General features: G+C 40.7%; 1 long non-coding RNA gene across 1 annotated transcript in view; it reads left to right on the top strand.

The window, feature by feature from the left end:
• The window catches only part of LOC137167081 (uncharacterized), a 51583-nt gene extending 33296 nt beyond the window's left edge, over positions 1 to 18287 (top strand). Inside the window, exons 3-5 of the long non-coding RNA XR_010923975.1 lie at positions 12313 to 12411; positions 16961 to 17137; positions 18038 to 18287. This is a non-coding gene — a long non-coding RNA (uncharacterized lncRNA). The remainder of the gene's footprint in view (positions 1 to 12312; positions 12412 to 16960; positions 17138 to 18037) is intronic.
• Positions 18288 to 18899: the final 612 nt, after the last annotated feature.

Raw genomic sequence — 18899 nt, 5'->3', positions numbered from 1 at the left:
GTGCAGTTTCTACTTTAAAGACCTTTTCCGTAGTAAGAACCCAGCAGTCTGCATGCCATGCCCTCTTACATTCTCTTCAGAGCAGGCCAGGTAAGTTTTCTTTCCTCCAAAATACCTTGCTGGTGAGAGAAAAATCCAACCCCATTACAATACACAACAGAAAAGTGATAAGCCACTAGGACATTAATCTGAGTGTAGTAGGAAAACTCAGAAGCTTGAAAATGAAGTTGCCCCATATAATATAATATATGCCTTGCACAAACAGAAAAAGCATTTATTTGTTAATGGTTAAGGAGAAAAAAAGCTGGGTGAAATGATAGAATGATTTTCCCTAGTCAGATGCACAAACAGAAGAAAAATGAGGAAAAAAAAAGACTCATAGTTATTTTTGTGTTTACCATCTATTATTTATTATCTGAGGAGTTTTAAGTAAAATTGGCTTATGCACGCAAAACTTCAGTTTCATAGTTTGTTAGAGTCAGCTTCAAAGCTGCGTACATAATACGAAGAAAATCTGTTATTAAATGCAACCCTTGAGATGAGATTTATGGGGTTATGGAAATAGGGTTTATGGACTTCTATATATTATATTTCAGTGTGCAGCTATACCCTGAAAAATGATTCTGTAAATACAGCATTCTAGGTTTCTATTGTTTCTCAGTGGATTTCATATTAAATTTGTTAACTTCACAAGTCTTAAGATGTGGGCTCTAACACTCCAAACTTGAGCTGGGATCTGAAAGTTCAGCTGTGGTCTTTGTGGCTCGTGCACTAACACCAGAAATGGAGTTTCCATAATTGGAATTTCACAAATCCCATCAAAGTGTATTCTTGGGTTTTAACAGAATGAATTCTCACAAGTGCTGTTTGCTATATTCAACTTGCCCAAGTTAAGTTACTTAGTGTTCAAAAGCAAAGATTCAGCATAAATAGCCACTTCTTTCTAAATGCTACTGGAAGCTGAATTATGTGGCATATTTAGTTGTGGAAATGTTAAACCATTGAATTACAGTTACTGCACCTTTGAATTTGAGGATGCAGATGTGAGTGGCCATTTTGAGTTCAATTCATCAGAGGCCATCAGAGAGGGGACACACACACACACACACTTTGTGCTTCCTTGTGGAGACTTTACTTTTTTTCATTCTTATTATGTTGTTTATTAACATATAATGAAGGTCATTCTGACTGAAAGTATAAATCTGATCTTTATGTGCAAGAAAACATACACTCCTTCTGCAGCAAATTTCCTTTTCTTTATTATATCTATTACAATACTTCCCTTGGGCTCCAGTAAGGGTCTGTACCAATAGGTGCTGGGCACTATACAAAAATACACAAAGATACGTTACCTGCCCAAGCTGGAATCATATTCAAGTGCAGGTTGTATCGTTATTTTTCTTTTCAGTAAAAATGTGAAGTCTAAAAACTGACCCTCTGCTGAAAAATCTAAGAACTTCAAAAACTTCAAAAACATTAAAAACCTCCTTTTGTTCTGTGTTAGCTAAGTGTATAGTAGGAGGTGAAGAAACTTACTGAGAGCTTCGTTTCTTATCCAACAAGAAGTGAGCTGGTTTGAAGAATAGTGCTGTTCATTACTGCAGCAAGTAAGTTGTACCTCTCCGGGGTTGGGGATAAGTGGAGAAGTCAGCCCATATGTCTATATGATATAGCCAATGCAACTGATGGAGGAAGTAGTGAAGGATTGGTGTGTATGACCATTAGCTAAAATTAATGGCTGCAAATTACTCAGATTATAAAATCTGGTTTCATATCTAAGGGATCCATTTCTAGTAATCAGACAGTGTTTGTATTTTCTGCTTTGGGTGTATATTGCTATTTTTGATAGCCAAAGTAAGGCTGGAAATGTAAATCAGATGGACTGAGAGTGAGTGAGAAGGATTCTCTGTCAGTGGGGAATAAACGGTCTCCATTGATAGTTCATTTCCAGTTATTCTAATGTTGGGTTTCTTGTAAAGACAGGGTGATTTTAGTTTTGGGTATTGTCTGGATTCTATTGAAACAAGCTTTTCAGCCTTAACCCTCATTGTTTGTTTGTTTGTTTGTCTGTGAGCAGCTGACAAGTCAAGAAAGTAGAACTGAGAGAGAAACTCATAAGTCTTCAGCTGTTGGTATATAAAAGACAAATCAAATATCCGTTATGAACACTATACATGAAATACAAAGGGTCCAGTTCAGCACATACCTGCATAGGTGCAACTCCAGTAAAAGTTGCTCCAAGTAAGTGAGGGCATGATTTAGCCCTTATTATTTATAGGGTGGATTGGAAAAAGAATCCTGAATCCAAAATCTCCAAACTTTGCAGATGTTAAAAATCTAGGCCCAAAGCTGAACTCAAACCTTGTAAATAGGGCCAACCATCCCTGAAATTTGGGAAGATGGATACAGGTGTCAAAACTCAAACCCACCCCTACATCTGATTTTTACAGTTTGGGCCCAACCCTTTTAGCAGATCTGGTCTGATCTCATTGTCCCAGGATTTTTTATTTTGCTTGCCACATGTATGTATGAGTCAAGAAAAGAACTAATTTACATATTCTTGTAGCAGCATGGAGGCAGTCATGGATAATTGTGTAAGAAAAAGAAAATACATTTATGGGGATGTTCTGAAAAGGGCAAAGCATCTTAAAGCCCACAAGATAGTGTTTCTGGAGTTATAAGCAACTTTAATGTTGCAATAGTTAATGTAAGAAATGGGTAGATCTGTTTATATTAAACCTTAAGGAACAATATTTTAGATGCTTCCAGCTGGCAATAAGTGGAATAGAAAAGCAATGGGCAATTAAAATGAGTGAGGAATGGGCAAAGACATTTGGCCTAATCTCGAACTCCCTCAGACCTTGTGGGTTCAAAAGTAGACTCAAACTCATGTTGAGTTTGTGACCTGCTCAGGAGGAGGGTCTGCCAAATAAAGAAGTGGAGAGAGAAAATTCAATGAATTAGCAGAGTGAAAAAATGAAGCCAGTAGTGGGGAAAGTGAATAACTACAAACAACCAGATTGTGAAGTCCTGCATGAAAAGCTGTGGAAGAGGACTTTTTAACGTGAAAATTTCACCAAGGAATCCCTAATACAGATTACCTCCCCAGTCTTTGTCCCATCATCAACCTATTTGCGAAAAAGCTGCCTTTTTCCCAGGAGTGCTGTGGGAAACCAGCTCCATTCATAAGGAAACCATGTTTCTTCTACTTTGATTCTGCTCCAATACTCCCCACCCCTGCTCCCTGGTATTTACGTAAGAACATAAGAACAGCCATATTGGATCAGACCAATGGTCCATTTAACCCAGTATCCTGTCTTCTGACAGTGGACAATGCCAAGTGCTTCAGAGGGAATTAATAGAACATGTAATCATTAAGTGATCCATCCCGTCAGCCATTCCCAGCCTCTGGCAAACAGAAATCCCTGCCTATCCTGGTTAATAGCCATTGATGGACCTATCCTTCATGAACTTATCAAGTTCTCTTTTGAACCTCGTTATAGTCTTGGCCTTCACAACATCCTCTGGCAGGGAGTTCCACAGGTTAACTGTGTGTTGTACGAAGAAATGCTTCCTTTTGTTCATTTTAAACCTGTTCCCTATTAATTTCATTTGGTGACCCCGAGTTCTTTTGTTATGAGAAGGAATAAATAACTCTTCCTTTTTTACTTTCTTCACACCAGTCATGCTTTATAGATCTCTATCATGTTCCCCCCTCAGTCGTCTCTTTCCTAAGCTGAAAAGTCCCAGTCTTATTGATCTCTCCTCATATAGAAGCTTTTCCCATACCCCTAATCATTTTAGTTGTCCTTTTCTGTACCTTTTCCAGTTCCAATATATCTTTTTTGAGATGGGGCAAACAGATCTGCATGCAGTATTCAAGATGTGTGCATACCATGGATTTATAAAGAGGCAATAAGATGCTTTCTATCTTATTATCTATTCCTTTCCTAATGATTCCCAATCTTCTGTTTGTTTTTTTTATTGCTGCTGCATGTTGAGTGGATGTTTTCAGAGAACTATCCACAATGACTCCACTCTTTCTAGAGTGGTAACAACTAATTTAGACCCCATCATTTTATATGTATAGATGGGATTAAGTTTTCCAAATGCATTACTTTGCATTTATCAACATTGAATTTCATATGCCATTTTGTTGCTCAGTCACCCAGTTTTGTGAGATCCCTTTGTAACTCCTCGCTATCTGCTTTGGAATAAACTATCTTGATCATGTGCAAATTTTGCCACCTCACTGATTATCACTTTTTCCAGATCATTTATGAATATGTTGAACAATAAAGGTCCCAGTACAGACCCCTGGGGGACACCACTATTTACCTCTCTCCATTCTGAAAATTGACCCTTTGTTTCCTATCTTTTAATCAACTAGTGGTCCAAGAGAGGACCTTCCCTCTTATCCCATGACAGCTTACTTTGCTTAAGAGCCTTCGGTGAGGGACCTTGTCAAAGGCTTTCTAAAAATCTAAGTACACTATAGCCACTGGATCATCCTTGTCTGCATGCTTATTGACCCCCTCAAAGAATTCCAGTAGATTTCCCTTTACAAAAACATGTTGACTCTTCCCCAACAAATTGTATCTGATAATTACTATAGTTTCAACCAATTTGCCTGGTAATGAATATAGGCTTATCTGGCTGTAATTGCTGGGATCGCCTCTGGAGCCTTTTTAAAAATTGGTGTCACAGTAACTATCCTCCAGTTATCTGGTACAGAAGCTGATTTAAATGATAGGTTTCATACTTCAGTTAGGAGTTCTGAAATTTCACATATGAGTTCCTTCAGAACTCTTGGGTGGATACCATGTGGTCCTCGTGACATATTACTGTTTAATTTAACAATTTGTTCCAAAAGCTCCTCTATTGACACCTCAATCTGTGACAGTTCCTCAGATTTGTCACCTACAAAGAATGGCTCAGATTTGGGAATCTCCCTCACATTCTCAGCCATGAAGACTGATGCAAAGAATTAATTTAGTTTCTCTGCAATAACCTTATCTTCCTTTAGCATCTCAATCCTCCAGTGGCCCTACTGGTTTTTTAGCACAGTATTTCTCAACCTTTTAAGTTGCAAGTACCCCCTAACTTCTGAAAATTTTAATAAGTACCCCAACACTCAATTTTCCACGGAATTTTATATTTACAGGCTAATGGGAGCCATATGTTGGAAGGAGGGCTGCATATATAAGTCTGTGATATGGCAGATGTCAGATCTACTGTGGGCAAGAGGGAAGATTGTGGTTGCTCTTTTTCTAAAAAGGGTATGTCTGTAGGAGCACTATGGTGGCAGTGGGTGAAGGGAGTGTTCGGACCTTAGTTCAGAGATAAAAAGACACAAGGACATAGTCAGACACATGCAGCAACATTCTGAGGCACACGCACATGCAGGCAGACATGGAGGCACAGACACACAAATAGGCATACAATAACTCAGAATGTAAGATTTATTTTTTTTATTGTATTTTACAACAGTTTTTTAAACAAAATAACGTGAAAACACATAAATGATAAAACAGTAAAAACATTATAACTCAAACATTTATATTAATAAAACTCTCTAAACATCTTTGTGACTGGAACTGATGCTCCCCCTCTAGACTTGTTCTCTAAATGTGGGACTGGGCTGGACGTTTTGCTAGTTTTAACAAAATAACATAAAAATGAGTTCTTGTAAGATCTGAATTTAATGAGAAACTTGGGCCTGTTTGGATGACATAAGCATTCCAAATCTTGGTTTTAAACTACTTATTGCTACTATCAGATCATTTTCCGGGCACAAACGATTTCTTATTTTACATTTTAGCTCAGTCAAGTGCGAGAAACTGGTCTCTCACAAATATGTTGAGGCAAACGGAGAAACTCTGTGAGAGCCATGTTTCTCAGCTGTAGGTATTCCCATTTTATTTTCTGCCAAAACGCAGGGATATCACCCAGTCCCATGCTCTGCAACGTACTGTCCATGCAAAGCTCGAAAAGTTTTTCCTTCATGTTTTCTGGAATCCCTGTTTGTTCAATAGCACAGTCATTAAATGGATTCAAAATCCACAGTTTTTGTGGATCTTCATGCTCTTCAACATTAGGGAAATATGTTCGAAGTTTGACTTTGAATTTATCAAGTGTTCTTTAATATTTTCTTCCACAGTTTCATTCAGAGTGATTTCGTTTTCTTCACAGCATTCTGAGAGCTGTGAAAATGAAACAAAATTTCCACATAAAGCTCGATTTTTCCAGAACCTCAACTTTTTCTAAAAGCTCTTACTTTGTCATGCAAGATAAATATATTTGTGTTGTATCCCTGAAGCTGAAGGTTCAACTTATTGATTTTATCAAAAATGTCACAAAGATAGGCTAATTTGCAAATTCATACTTCATCTTCAAAATGCTGTAAGAATCCAGATTTCATATCTCTGAGAAAGACAGTAACTTCATATCTCAACTTGAACAGGCGATTCAACAACCTTCCACGTAACAACCACCAAACTTCAGTGTGAAGAAGTAGAGTAATATGTTCAGATCCCATGTCATGGCACAGCAATCAGAAAAGACGTGAATTCAGAGCCCGCACTTTTATGAAATTTACAGTTTTCATGGCCATTCGTAGCATGCTGTTTAAATCTTCATTCAGTTGCTTTGCCGCCAATGTCTGTCTATGGATAATACAATGGTTCCACTTGATTGAAGGATTTATAGTTTTTAAGCGAGCAACAAGACCACTTCATCGACATACCATTGCTGCTGCTCCATCTGTGCATACAGACACACACCACGCCTATGACAATCCATTTTTTACAATGTGCTCATTTAAGTTTTTAAAAATGTCCTTTCCTGTTGTTCTTGTGTCCAGTTCTTTGCAGCCATATATTTGTTCCTGTATTCCTTGCTTGTCTTCATCATCAATTTATCTGTCAAACATCATCAGTTATGCATAGTTGGATACATCCGTAGATTTATCAATCTGTAAAACGAACTGTTTTTTCTGGATGATTTTTTCTGAAATTTGTTTAATTGTGTCTTTGTTTAATTGTAATTCTTCTTGTCATGGTGTCATTTGAATGTGCGATGGTTTTAATTTTATCTACTTCTGTTTTACCAAACATGATTTCAGCAATTTTGATAGCAGCAGGAATGACAAGGTTCTCAGCAATGGTATCTGGTTTCTTCGTTTTTGCCACCATGTGTGCGATTTCAAATGAAGCTTGTAGAGCTGGTTTAGGGATCACAGAGTACAATTTCGTAGCAGCACTTGGTTTTGTCAAACTTTCACATTTTCTTGTGGAAAAAAATCTATTGATTTGTACTTCAGATCAGGATGTTTAGTTTCGAGGTGCCTTTTCAAAAGGGATGGCTTCATACAGTGATTAGACAATGTCTCACTGCAGATCACACAAAGTGGTAAAGGAGGTATACCTCTGTTTGTTGCAAACCCGAAAGTCAGATAATTGGGATCATAGTTATGTGCTTTATGAACCTGTGAAGATTTTGTACTTTCACTACTGATGCTTTTTTTCCCCTCAAAACATGATCCTCTGGATCCAACACTTGTTCCACATTTGTATGGGAACTACTTTCTTCTAAATCTGAAGTCTTTCTTTTTACATGAAAAAGATCCATTTTTACACCCCCACAATCAATAAAATTAAACAGTAGCACAAGCCCAGTTACTTTCAAATGCTAAAGGTGGAAACTTACAGCAAACTGGCACGTGCCTAAACTCTGAGAAACAGTCTTTTTCCCCTTGACTCCTGGATGACTGTATTTCTCATAAAGCAGGAGAGTTCTGAGTTCTGCAATGCTGTGTGGCTGTGGCAGATCACAAAACCCCCTGCTCTCTCTCTCCCCACCTTCCTCCTTACTAGGAGCAAAGGTCAACACCAGCCAATCACTATGGCCTGATGGCAGGGGTCACGTGGTGTTCTCCTTACACAGGTGTGAACTTTTGAGGTATGAGTAGGCACTAGCAGCCCAGAGTGGATAGCAGCACTCCCCATGGCCGTCCCTAGGTGGGGTGTAGACCTGGGGCAATCACACTGTGTGGGCCCCTCTTAATATTTTTAAACTGGTAAAATCTGGGACTGTCATAGTTGTCAATTTCAAATTGACAAGTTTTCTGGGCACTGTGCTTTGAGCCAGGGAGGTGGGTGCCACCTGAGCAAGTTGCAGGCAGCTTCTGCCTGGCTTTCAGGTGGTGGACAGAGGAGGCTTCAGCACCGGCTGGGACTCAGGGATGTGGGCAGGCAGCTGCTGCCAGTCTTCAAGCCGGGGCACTGGAGGCTGTCCCTTAGCTCAGAGCCGGGTGCAGGTGCCACCCAGCTGTGAGCCCAGCTCCTGAGATGCAGGAGGCTGCCATTGGGCTCCCTCCTGGGATCTGGGACCTGGCAGGACGCGGGCGGCTGCCGCCTTCCTCCCAGCTGGGAGCGGTGACCTGGCGGGAAACAGGGAGCTGCTACCCGCCTCCCCCAGAAGCTGGAGACTGCCGCCTGCCTCCCAGCTGGGAGCTGTGACCTGGCGGGAAGCGGGCAGCTGTCGCGTGCCTTCCCGAAAAGCCGGCGGCTGCTGCCTGCCTCGCAGCTGGGACCGGGCAGGAAGCAGGTGACTGGAGCCAGGCTTCCCGGGACTATAGTGGCTGCCGCCCGCCTCCCAGCTGGGAGCAGTGACAGGGAAGGAAGTGCGCAGCTGCAGCCTGGCTTCCCGGGACTGTGGTGCCTGCCGCCTGCCTCCCAGCTGGGAGCTGTGATTGGGTGGGAAGCGGGGGGGGGCTGCCTCCCACCTTCCCCAGAAGCTGGGGGCTGGGTGAGAAGTGGGCTGCTGCCGCCAGGCTTCCCCAGAAGTCGGCAGCTGCTGCCCACCTCCCCTTCTCTTTGTTTTTCCCGAGTACCCCCTGCCTGTGTCTCACGTACCCCCAGGGGTATGCCTACCACAGGTTGAGAAACTATAGGTTAGCAGGCTTTCTCTTTCTAATGTACTAAACATTATTTTTGCTGTTACTTTTTTAATCTTTAGCTAGCTGTTCTTCAAATTCGTTTTTGGCCTTCCTAATTACATTTTTACACTTCACTTGCCAGAGTTTATGCTCCTTTCTATTTTCCTCAATAGGATTTAACTTCCACTTTTTAAAGCATGCACTTTTACCTGTAGCTGCTTTTTACTTGCTGTTTAGCCACAGTGGCACATTTTTGGTCCTCTTACTATGTGTTTTTTATTTGGGGTTTACATTTAAATTGAGCCTCTATTACGCTGTCTTTAAAAAGTTTCTCTGCAGCTTGCAGGGATTTCACTTTTGGCACTGTACCTTTTAATTTCTGTTTGACCAACGTACTCATTTTTGTGTGGTTCCCCTTTCTGAAATTAAATGCTACTGTGGTGGGCTGCTTTGGTGTTTAGGTTCTGTTGGAGCCGCTCTCTCATGACTGTTTCTTAACTGCAGCAGTTCTCAGCAATCCTGGCATGGGTAGAAGGAGACTGAGTCGTTTAACTTTAACTTAACTGTGTTGACTTTTCCAAGTAACTTTCATGAGGCTGGAGACGAAGGATGTCTTTCTTTTTCCCTGTCTGACTTTGCTTTCCCTCAGCCCAGCTCCACTCCACTGTACTCCTTCCATCCCCAAGCAAACTTTGGATTGTTCAGAAACGGCTCTGTGGGTGATGAGGGTTGTGGATGGAGGGAAAGGGAAGGTGTCAGGGAGCCAGAGTGGGGAGGTGGACATCTGTTTAGAGGACCTCTGCACAGGTGGTTCTAAGGGAGATTGACCTGGCCTAGAAAGACCGTGAAGCAAGAAAAGTGAGTGGGAAAAAATTCTGAGTAAAATACTCTATGTATTGTGTTGAAAGCACCTAGTTGTCAGCTTAGCTTTAGGGATTGTTTTCCTATCCCAGATACACAAATAGTACAGCAGTCTGAAAGACAGTAGGTTCCCTCTAGCTAGAAAAACAGTTGTATAAAAAACAGGATTACCATGGGGAAAAATATGGTTTGAAAATTTACACTAGTTTTTTAAACCAAAAATGTTGTCAGAGGTGTTTGTGCATTCCTAATATAAACTTCCCAACAGAGATGCTACTGATGCACTAAGGCAGGCTGATTGCTTTAGAATTTTTATGTTGCCTGTACATATCTGAAGCACATATAGAGTATTGCTAAGCTTTTCTCAAGGGTTTGAAATGAATAATTCATATTCATTCACTATTATTACTTTTATTACCTTAGCACCTAACTTAATTCATGTCGTCATTGTGCTAGGCACTGTACAAACACATTTTAAGAGACAGTCACTGACGTGAAGAGCTTACAATTTAAATAGACAAGACAGATTGTTCACTAGAAGCTGAGAGTTTTGGGAAAATATTTTGATTATTTTCAAAATGCTGAAATCTGATGAGCGTTGTCAAGTATTGAAAAATGTCTACCAGTTTATAGTGACTCAGAAAACCCTGACACAACTTGCTGGACATGTTTAGAGAATTTTTTTTTTAAAGATTTTTCCTAAAAAACCCTAATATCTAATGGAAAAAAAAAAGTTACACAGAAAATTGGAAATCTGCTATCAGCTCTACTGTTCACTCTTGGCTCTTTCTCCTTGTCCTTTACATTCTTGAGAATAAAATACTTTCTCTTAAGTGTCTAGATTTAATAATTTAATATCTCCATATGACTTTCCATTGTCTTAATTGTCTCTGTCATTTATCTTCCTACAACAATATCATCTGTTTTGCCTTCTGGTGTCACTCCTGTCAGTGCTGTAACAGGGCTCACTCACAAGAATTCTGGTAAAAAGAGTGGTCTTTATTTCCTGCTCCTAATTCCTTGCTAGGAAGGATGGTCTGGTAGATAGATACGAAGTTGGGACTGAAGATAGCTGAGGAGAGGTTTGGCTTTTTTTGCCACAAGTTATCTGTGTGAGCTTGGACAGTTATTTAGCCTCTCTGTGGTACTCAGACACCATGCTAAGGGGGGCTATAAAGTACCTAAAATGAATGGATGCCATATGTTATGGTTACAAACGATTTTCCCCAAATTACAGAGGTTAGTATCCAGCAACTACTGCAGTTTTGCCACTACAGGTGTTCAAAAATCAAGAATCAGTTCCCCAAAAGTCATGAGATTAGCTTAAATTCATGAGATTTTAAAAATTAATATTAGGTTCTTTTTATTTACCTTCTGGTTTATGAACCCATTTTCAAAGATTTTTTCGACAACAGTGAGGGCTAAATAATACATAGCAACAGAGCATACAGATGACCTGAACACAATAACCTAATCTAGAAAAGATACAGAATTGAGGTGTTCCCTGGTAACGGAGAGAATGGTGGTTGTGCTATAATGCTTGCAAGATATTTTAGTTTTGATATATTATGTGACAGCTATATATACTTGTACAAAATAGAATGATTTCCTAAGGATACATCTTTATTTATGATTTTCTTTTTCATAGCATAGAGAAACATCTTCAAACAGTGAGAAGAGGGGATAAAAGGCCAGGGAGATAATGTGGTGCAAAATTATAGTGTTTGACAATGTTCTAGTAATGAACAGGGGAAAAACTCAATACCCTTCAAAAGACTTACAAAGGGATGTTTGCTATCTATTCAAATTAGGATCATGTAAGGAATGATCAAACTAGCTTTCCTACTGAGCACACAATTTGTTAAATGGAACAGATTGAAAATAACAGGGCATTTCACACAGGCATAGGGCATGCAGGCCTATTCCAGACTAAACGGGATCACAAACAATTTGAAAATAGCATGTCATACATTTTGTCATCCTGGCATGCACACTACCACCCTGAGTGAGTTACTCTATGCATTGATAACTCAGTATAGAAGCTTTCCCTTTTCCTGATTAATATTGAATATTTTATATTCTTAGAAGATGAGGATCTCTATCTTCAAAATCCCTAGAAAGTTGTCATATAACTGGAAACCTAGCAGCACTTAGTGGTGATGCCAGTTTGGTCTGAAAGGTATATTTGCACCATGTGTTATTTACTAAAATAATCCATACTATGTCTGGATTCTTTTCTGCACCAGGTTTAGAGCCTCAGGAAAATAACTGAAGCAAAATCAAATGGCAAGAGCTAAATTTGTCAGAGTAATACTCTTGATAAATTAGAAAGTCACAATTATTCCCCTAGGTTCCCTCTACTTGCTGTAAGGGGAGTGACTGGCTACAGACCTTTCCCAGCTTTAGAGTACTTCCCATTTTGCACTTGCTCTCTCTGCTGATTGACTTATTGTGGAGTCAAGGTTCTGTCCATCCCTTGACCTTCTCTGCCCTCTTGTCACCCACTTCTTCAGGGATGGAGCCTTTGGAGGAGTGGCAGACACACAACCACTGCTCCGCTGTCCCCATGCCTGGATCAAGGATTTTGGGAGACCTAAGACAGTCATGATGAGGTATTTAATCCCCTGCATGCTGCATTGCCATCAGTTACAATCTGGTCCTCTGTCATGGGACTTCTGTAGAATGGACTTGGTGGCAGCGGCTATCCCTCGATACGAGGATGGTGTCTGCCAGGGGGAAAGTCATTGATGAGACTTAAGATGGCTGAGGAATCCAAGTTGGGCTCTATAGAGTTTTCTACATATGTGACAAGTGGGTGCTGGCTGGGATGCTGTACCCTTTCCTTCCTCCTCTGTCATTTCTCAGCCTCTTGAGCAAGGCAATTCTCTTCAAAACAGGCTGAGGCTTGTTGTATGATGTGATGACATTCCAGGCTATTGCCAGCCTGTTCTTCCCAATTCATGGGGTCAATGACTTATTTCTTAAGATATAATTTTAAGGTGTCCTTGTAGCATTTCCTCTGTTTTCCATGGGTCCTTTTATCATGACTAAGTTGAGAAAAGAGGACTTGCTTCAGAAGATGAGTATCAGCCATCCACACACAATAACCATCCCAGCCAAGCTAATGTTTCATAATCTTCGCCTCAATACTGGTGATGTTAGCTGCAGAGAGAACACTGGCATCGAAGCAATGGTCTTCCCATCTGATATGGAGAATCTTCCTAAGGCAGCGCTGTTGGTACCACTCCCGGTGCTTAAGATGGCTTCAATATGTCAACCATGTCTCACACAATAAAGAAGAGTGGGGATGATTACTGCGTTGTAGACCAGGATCTTATTTTCCATCTGCAGATCTCTGTCAATAAAGAAACAATGGAGCAATTTTCCAAAGGATGCACTGGCAATATGGATCCTATGTTCGATCTCCATATCAAAATTGGCTATCTGAGAGAGGTGGCTATCAAAGTAAGGGAAATGTTCAATGTTTTCCAGGAGTCCACTGCCGACGACAATTTGTGGGACAAGGGGGGCAACCTGTGCTGGGGCAGGCTGATGGCGCATTTTAGTCTTCCCAGTGTGAGGGAGAGTCCTAAGCTATGACAGGCATCTTAGAAGAGATCTAGGGTGGATTGTAAGTCAGGCTTAGTGTGTGCAAGGATAGCACAATCGTCAGCATACTGAAGGTTGGTAATAACAATCCTGGTGACTTTAGTTTTAGAATGGAAATGCCGCAGATTGAAAAGCTGGCTTAACTCCAGTATGGATGATCACTTATCATCAGAGTAGGGCATTGGGCCGACCCTCCCTGTCTGTCTGGGAAGTAGGCCAGGCCCCCTCGCTACAGTGCTACTGTGAGCATGGAAACTTGAAGGGAAATGAGCGTTTGGAGGAGGGATCTTGGCCCTCTCTGCAGGCAACAGAAAGTAGTCTGTGCCCCAGGTTCTGAAGTCGGGGCACCAATTAAAGAGTCTATTGCCCTTGGCCCTCAGGCAGGGCGGGGTGAGCAAGCAGTCTATTGCCCTCCGAGGCTTCACATGCCAGGATGAAGTGACCACCCCAGAGGTGAGGGGAGTGAAGGGGGTAGTCACCCCAATGGGTGAGGGGGTTGCGGGCCCTCCCATCTCCACAACATCCCATCCCAGGGCCTAACAGTGGCAGCGTGTTCCGCCACTTTGTCAGTGGAACTTCAGCCGCAACTCACTGATGCGGCTGCAGGCCACAACACAACCATACAATTGTACGGTCCCCCTGGGATTCTTCCTGCTCCTCTTCCCTGGAGTACCTGGGCCTCAGGCTCACAGTCAGTCTCCTCAGAGTATATGGCAAGGGGTAACCCCCACATGCCCTCAGTGACATGGGCGACAGGCAACTCCAGGTCACTTGCGGTGGGCAGCTCCTCTGAGCTGCAAGTGGCAGACAGCTCCAGCAGCTACTCTGCAGTGCAGCAGTTGGGCTGGGGCCCCAGCAGCAGTGGAGAGATGTCCTTCCCCTCCAGCAGCTCCCTCCCAACTGAGCTAGAGGGCTCACCTTGTATACTTCCTGTCCTGCCTCTCTGCTTCTGGTGGGGCATGCAGGATTGTCCTGGCTCTGCCCACCAGGAGTTGGGCCAACCCTCCTTGCCCATCTCTGAGGGAGGCCACGCCCCCTCACTACAATCAGCTTAAAGCTGTAGTTCAAAGGAGGCTGTGTGACATAAAGAATCGGTGGTGGCTAGCAAAGGCCAGGGGGATCCAGAGTTTCACTGATCGACATGACATGAGAAGCTTTTTTCAAGCAACGAAAGCCATCTACAGGCCAAGTTCAAACAGCATAACCCCTTTGCAACCCCAGGACAACTCCACTCTTCTTAAGGACAGTGTAGCTCTCAAGAAATATTGGAAGGAGTATTTTGAGATTCTATTGAACCATAAATCTGAAGTCTCAGCTGCCACCATTGAATTCATTCCTCAGCATCCAGTAATAGAACCTCTTGCGGACCCCCAATCTTCTGAGGAAGTTTGGCATGCCATCACTTAGACTATAAACAACAAGGCACCAGGCTTATATGGCATCCTTGTGAAGATATTCAAAGCTAGTGGAATAACACTTGTGCAAAAGCTTTATCAACTTCTAGTTAGAATTTGTGTTAATGAGGAAATTGCACCTGACATAAAGAATGCTAACATTGTGACCATTTTTAAGAAAGGAGACAAGACCATGTGTGGTAATTACCGAGGTATTGCCCTCCTCTCCATTACTGGGAAGATCCTTGCTCACAGCCTTTTGAACCGTCTCCTGCGTCTTACAGAAGATGACCTTCCGGAATCCCAGTGTGGTTTCAGACCATCTTGGGCACAACCGACATTATTTTTGTTGCATGACAGATCCAAGAGAAGTGTAGAAAACAACATCAGCCATTGTTTATGGCATTTGTTGACCTAATTAAGCCCTTTGATGCAATCAATTGGGAAGCATTATAGAAGGTGCTCTCTAGGTTTGGTTGTCCATTGAAGTTCATTCATGTTCTCAGGCTACTTCATGATGGAATGACTGCGATCATCCTCTGTAATGGGTTAGAGAGTAATGGATTATTCTACATGAGTCAGGGTGACAGAATATGGCCCAAAGTGATTTGGTTTAATACAGTACAATGCTGCTACATTCACTGTTAATTGCACATTAACTTCCACTACTCCCTACACTTTGGAAAAGTATCTATTGCTGAAGCTACAGGAATGCATCATTACCTCTACTGAACTATTTCATATAAAACCTCCTGCACGGAATTCATCAGAATAGATGAAGAATCACAATCCTAAAGAAGATATCTGCAGAGAGGCTAGGAGATGGGATTTCTGACCTTCCAATCCAGGGACATTCAAAAAGTAATCTCCATATAGTGTCAGAATTTGTGATTTTTGATAGAAGTTAGTTTCCTCATTATGGTTTGAGTTTTGTGGGCAACTAGTATGCGAAGGGTTCCTGATGTGTTCAGTTCTATTCAGAATGCTGTCTGCAAGTAGAGTGCATGATGAACTGTCTTGAATTGCTGTGAAAAGAGATAAAACTTTATTACCTCACATCTAAAGTTAGTTAGGAAAGTCTGTCATAGCAAACTGAGAGAAAGACTGAAGTTAATGAGCTGCTTTCAGAATGATGGCGTTTTTTGAAGGAAGCTGTTCTTCCACATAACAGTACCCTTGGAACAAAACAATCATAGAAGCTGCAGGAGGCATCATAATTAATAAAGGGCAACAACACAATGCTGTTTAATCTAACATGACAATTCTGAACTGTAGACCGTAGCAGCATGGGATTTCATTTACAAAGCCAGTCTATCATTTACTCTCACCATAACATTAGGGGAGATAATATCAGTCTCATCAGAATCTGAAATCATATACCACTACCAAAAAACAAAGTACTTCACAGCCACGCATAAGGGTTCAGTAGTCTCGCATAAACAAAGGGCAGAATAATTTGTTTTGGTTTTCTTCATGACTGTATTTTTCCCTTGTGTCTGTTTGGGATTGATTGTATTGTTGCACCTGTTTTGTACCTCAATTTGGAACAAGATCCTGATAAAATTGGTCCAAAGGATGAACACCAAAGTGAGGTATAAAGGCAAAGCAAATGTTAAATTGGTTAAGAGTTACTGCCAACATTGGCTCTGAACAAGCAGAACAGAAATGTAAGTGCAGTTCCCAAACCAAGCTTTTAACAGCAAGTGTTAGATAAAACATTTTATTTTATCCCACATGCTGGTGTCTGTGCCCTGTTGTTTCAAATAACTGAATAGTTACTCAGTGATAAGAACAGATTTCATAAGAAAAATAACATATTAAAACCATTAATTAAAGAAATGTCCCACTTAAGTCTAGGAATAGCAGCCTACAGATACTTGGAATTATATACAGATACTTGGAAAATACTTGTGGAAAATGTGGGAATGACTCATGTCCGTCTTTCTCACACACAATCACTTTTACTATTGCAACACTGACATTAGTGCCATTTTTATCAATGAAACAATACTAAAAAATCCAATTCTGTGTTTGTAATTCCATTTTATTTTATTCAAGCAAGGATTTTAGTAATGGGAGACAAATAACACACATGTTTTACATTATCATTTGAGAGTAGATTATAAAGTTAAAATGTACCTCCATTATCGTTTGGGAGGCTCTAGAGAAGAGAAAGACCTTCAGGACTCAAAAGGTCTGCCTATTCAGAAGCCTGAGATACAAACAGCTTGGGAGGGCTTAAGAAGGAGACTGCTTGATGTGCTATGATCACCAACTACAAATGGCTTGCACTGCTCAGATGACAAGACAAAGGCCAACTGAAAGTTATTTTGAGGTATGGTAAATTTTGTACTTTTGTTGTTACTTTTGTTAGTCAAACATTACTAGAAGTAAATGACCTTATCCAAAGCACATTTATATCAATAGAAAGACTTCCATTGACTTCAGTGGGCCGTGGGTCATGCCCAAAGACCATATCATTTCTTTTGTCTTTTTTGTAATCAAGAAGAAAATAAAAATGTGTTAAGGGTTAATTAAGCTACTACATGCTAAAATGATACAAAGCCTATGCTCTCCTCTTACATGTAACAATTGAAGAAATAAAGTACATGTGAGTCCCATCCTACAGTCCCTATCCAGGCAAAACTTGAAATGACATTTACCCACAAGAAAAGGAAGTTAAAGATGCCCTTCCTTAATTCACCCCTTTTGTCTATGAAGCCTGCAGAAGCCTCCTTCGTGCTCTTATAGAACATAGGGAATGTCAGACAGCAATAAAACACACACGGCTGGCCCACGTCAGCTGACTCAGGCTCACAGGGCTTGAGCTGCGGGGCTATAAAATTGTAGTGTAGATGCCTGCGCTTGGGGTCCCAGAGCCCGGGCTTCAGTCCAAGCCCATATTTCTACACTGAAATTTTTAGTCACTCAGGCTGACCTCCACAAAACCAAGTCGGCTGACATGGGCCAGCCTCGGGGTTTTAATGTAGTCATATCTTATAGTGTCTATTCCATAATACATAAGACAGATGGGATGAGATAAGGATTGAGCAGTAACCTGAGTGTAGAATTTTCTTGTTTAGTTTCAGATCCTTTAAACAAAATTGTTTTTTAGAAGCAATTTTTCTTTCATAAATTTAATTTTTAAAACAGGATATTTCCTGCACAATACTCCAGCTACAGTATGGGTTTTGAGTTAGGCTTCTTCCCGTTCCATGTTTATTTCTATTTTCAGTTTCACAGATACCTACGCCTGTGACAGGATACTTCAGTTCTGTTCTCCTGAGATTTCAGCTGCTACCATGAGATTTCACATCAAGATCAAAGAAATATTTAAAAGGTTTTCACCATTCAGATTGCAGATCTCAAACTCTGTTAAATTCATGAAGTTTCTACCATTTTTTCTACCATTTTTCTATTCTATTCTTTTGTTTTCTACCATTTTCTTTTCCACTTTCTACCATTTTTGACCACCAAATTAAAATTCTGGCACCATGAAATGTAAATATGCAGCTAGACTCTTGTCCTCATTTGACCCTGATTTCAGCAAAGTATTTAAGCATGTGCTTAAATTCACTTTAATCTATCCCTATTCAGCAAAGAATTTAAATGTATACTTATGTGTGGGTTATTGAAGTAAATGGGGGTAAAGCAATTCTTAAGCTCTTTTCTGAATAGAGTTAGATTTAAACTTAAGCACATATTTAAGTATTTAAAAGTTTTACATAATAACCATATTACAATATATAACATGGACAGAATTCTTATTGAAAAAAAAACTACTATGGAAAGTACAGAACCATTTCATATTCAATAGATACTTTTCAAGGGTAAACCATTTCTTTGTAAATAGTAAATTCAACTAATAAGTAACATTTAAGGTTCCAGAGGCCATGTTAGTCTGTATATAGTCTGTATAGCCATGTTAGTCTGTATACAGTAAAACCAACGAGAGTCCTGTAGCACCTTAAAGACTAACACACTTCTGCGGGCATAAGCTTGCGTGGGCTGCAACCCACTTCGTCAGATGCATGAAGTAGAAACCACAGATAGGAGGTGTATGTGTGTGTGTGTGTATATATATCCAAGGGTGCGAA

Source organism: Emydura macquarii, unplaced genomic scaffold (assembly GCF_026122565.2).
Source record: "Emydura macquarii macquarii isolate MOO-44397 ecotype Brisbane River unplaced genomic scaffold, CSIRO-AGI_Emac_v2 contig_2897, whole genome shotgun sequence".
NCBI classification, from domain to species: Eukaryota; Metazoa; Chordata; order Testudines; family Chelidae; genus Emydura; species Emydura macquarii.
The sequence above is the reverse complement of the archived record's forward strand: the minus strand, read 5'-3'. Positions and strand labels throughout refer to the sequence as shown.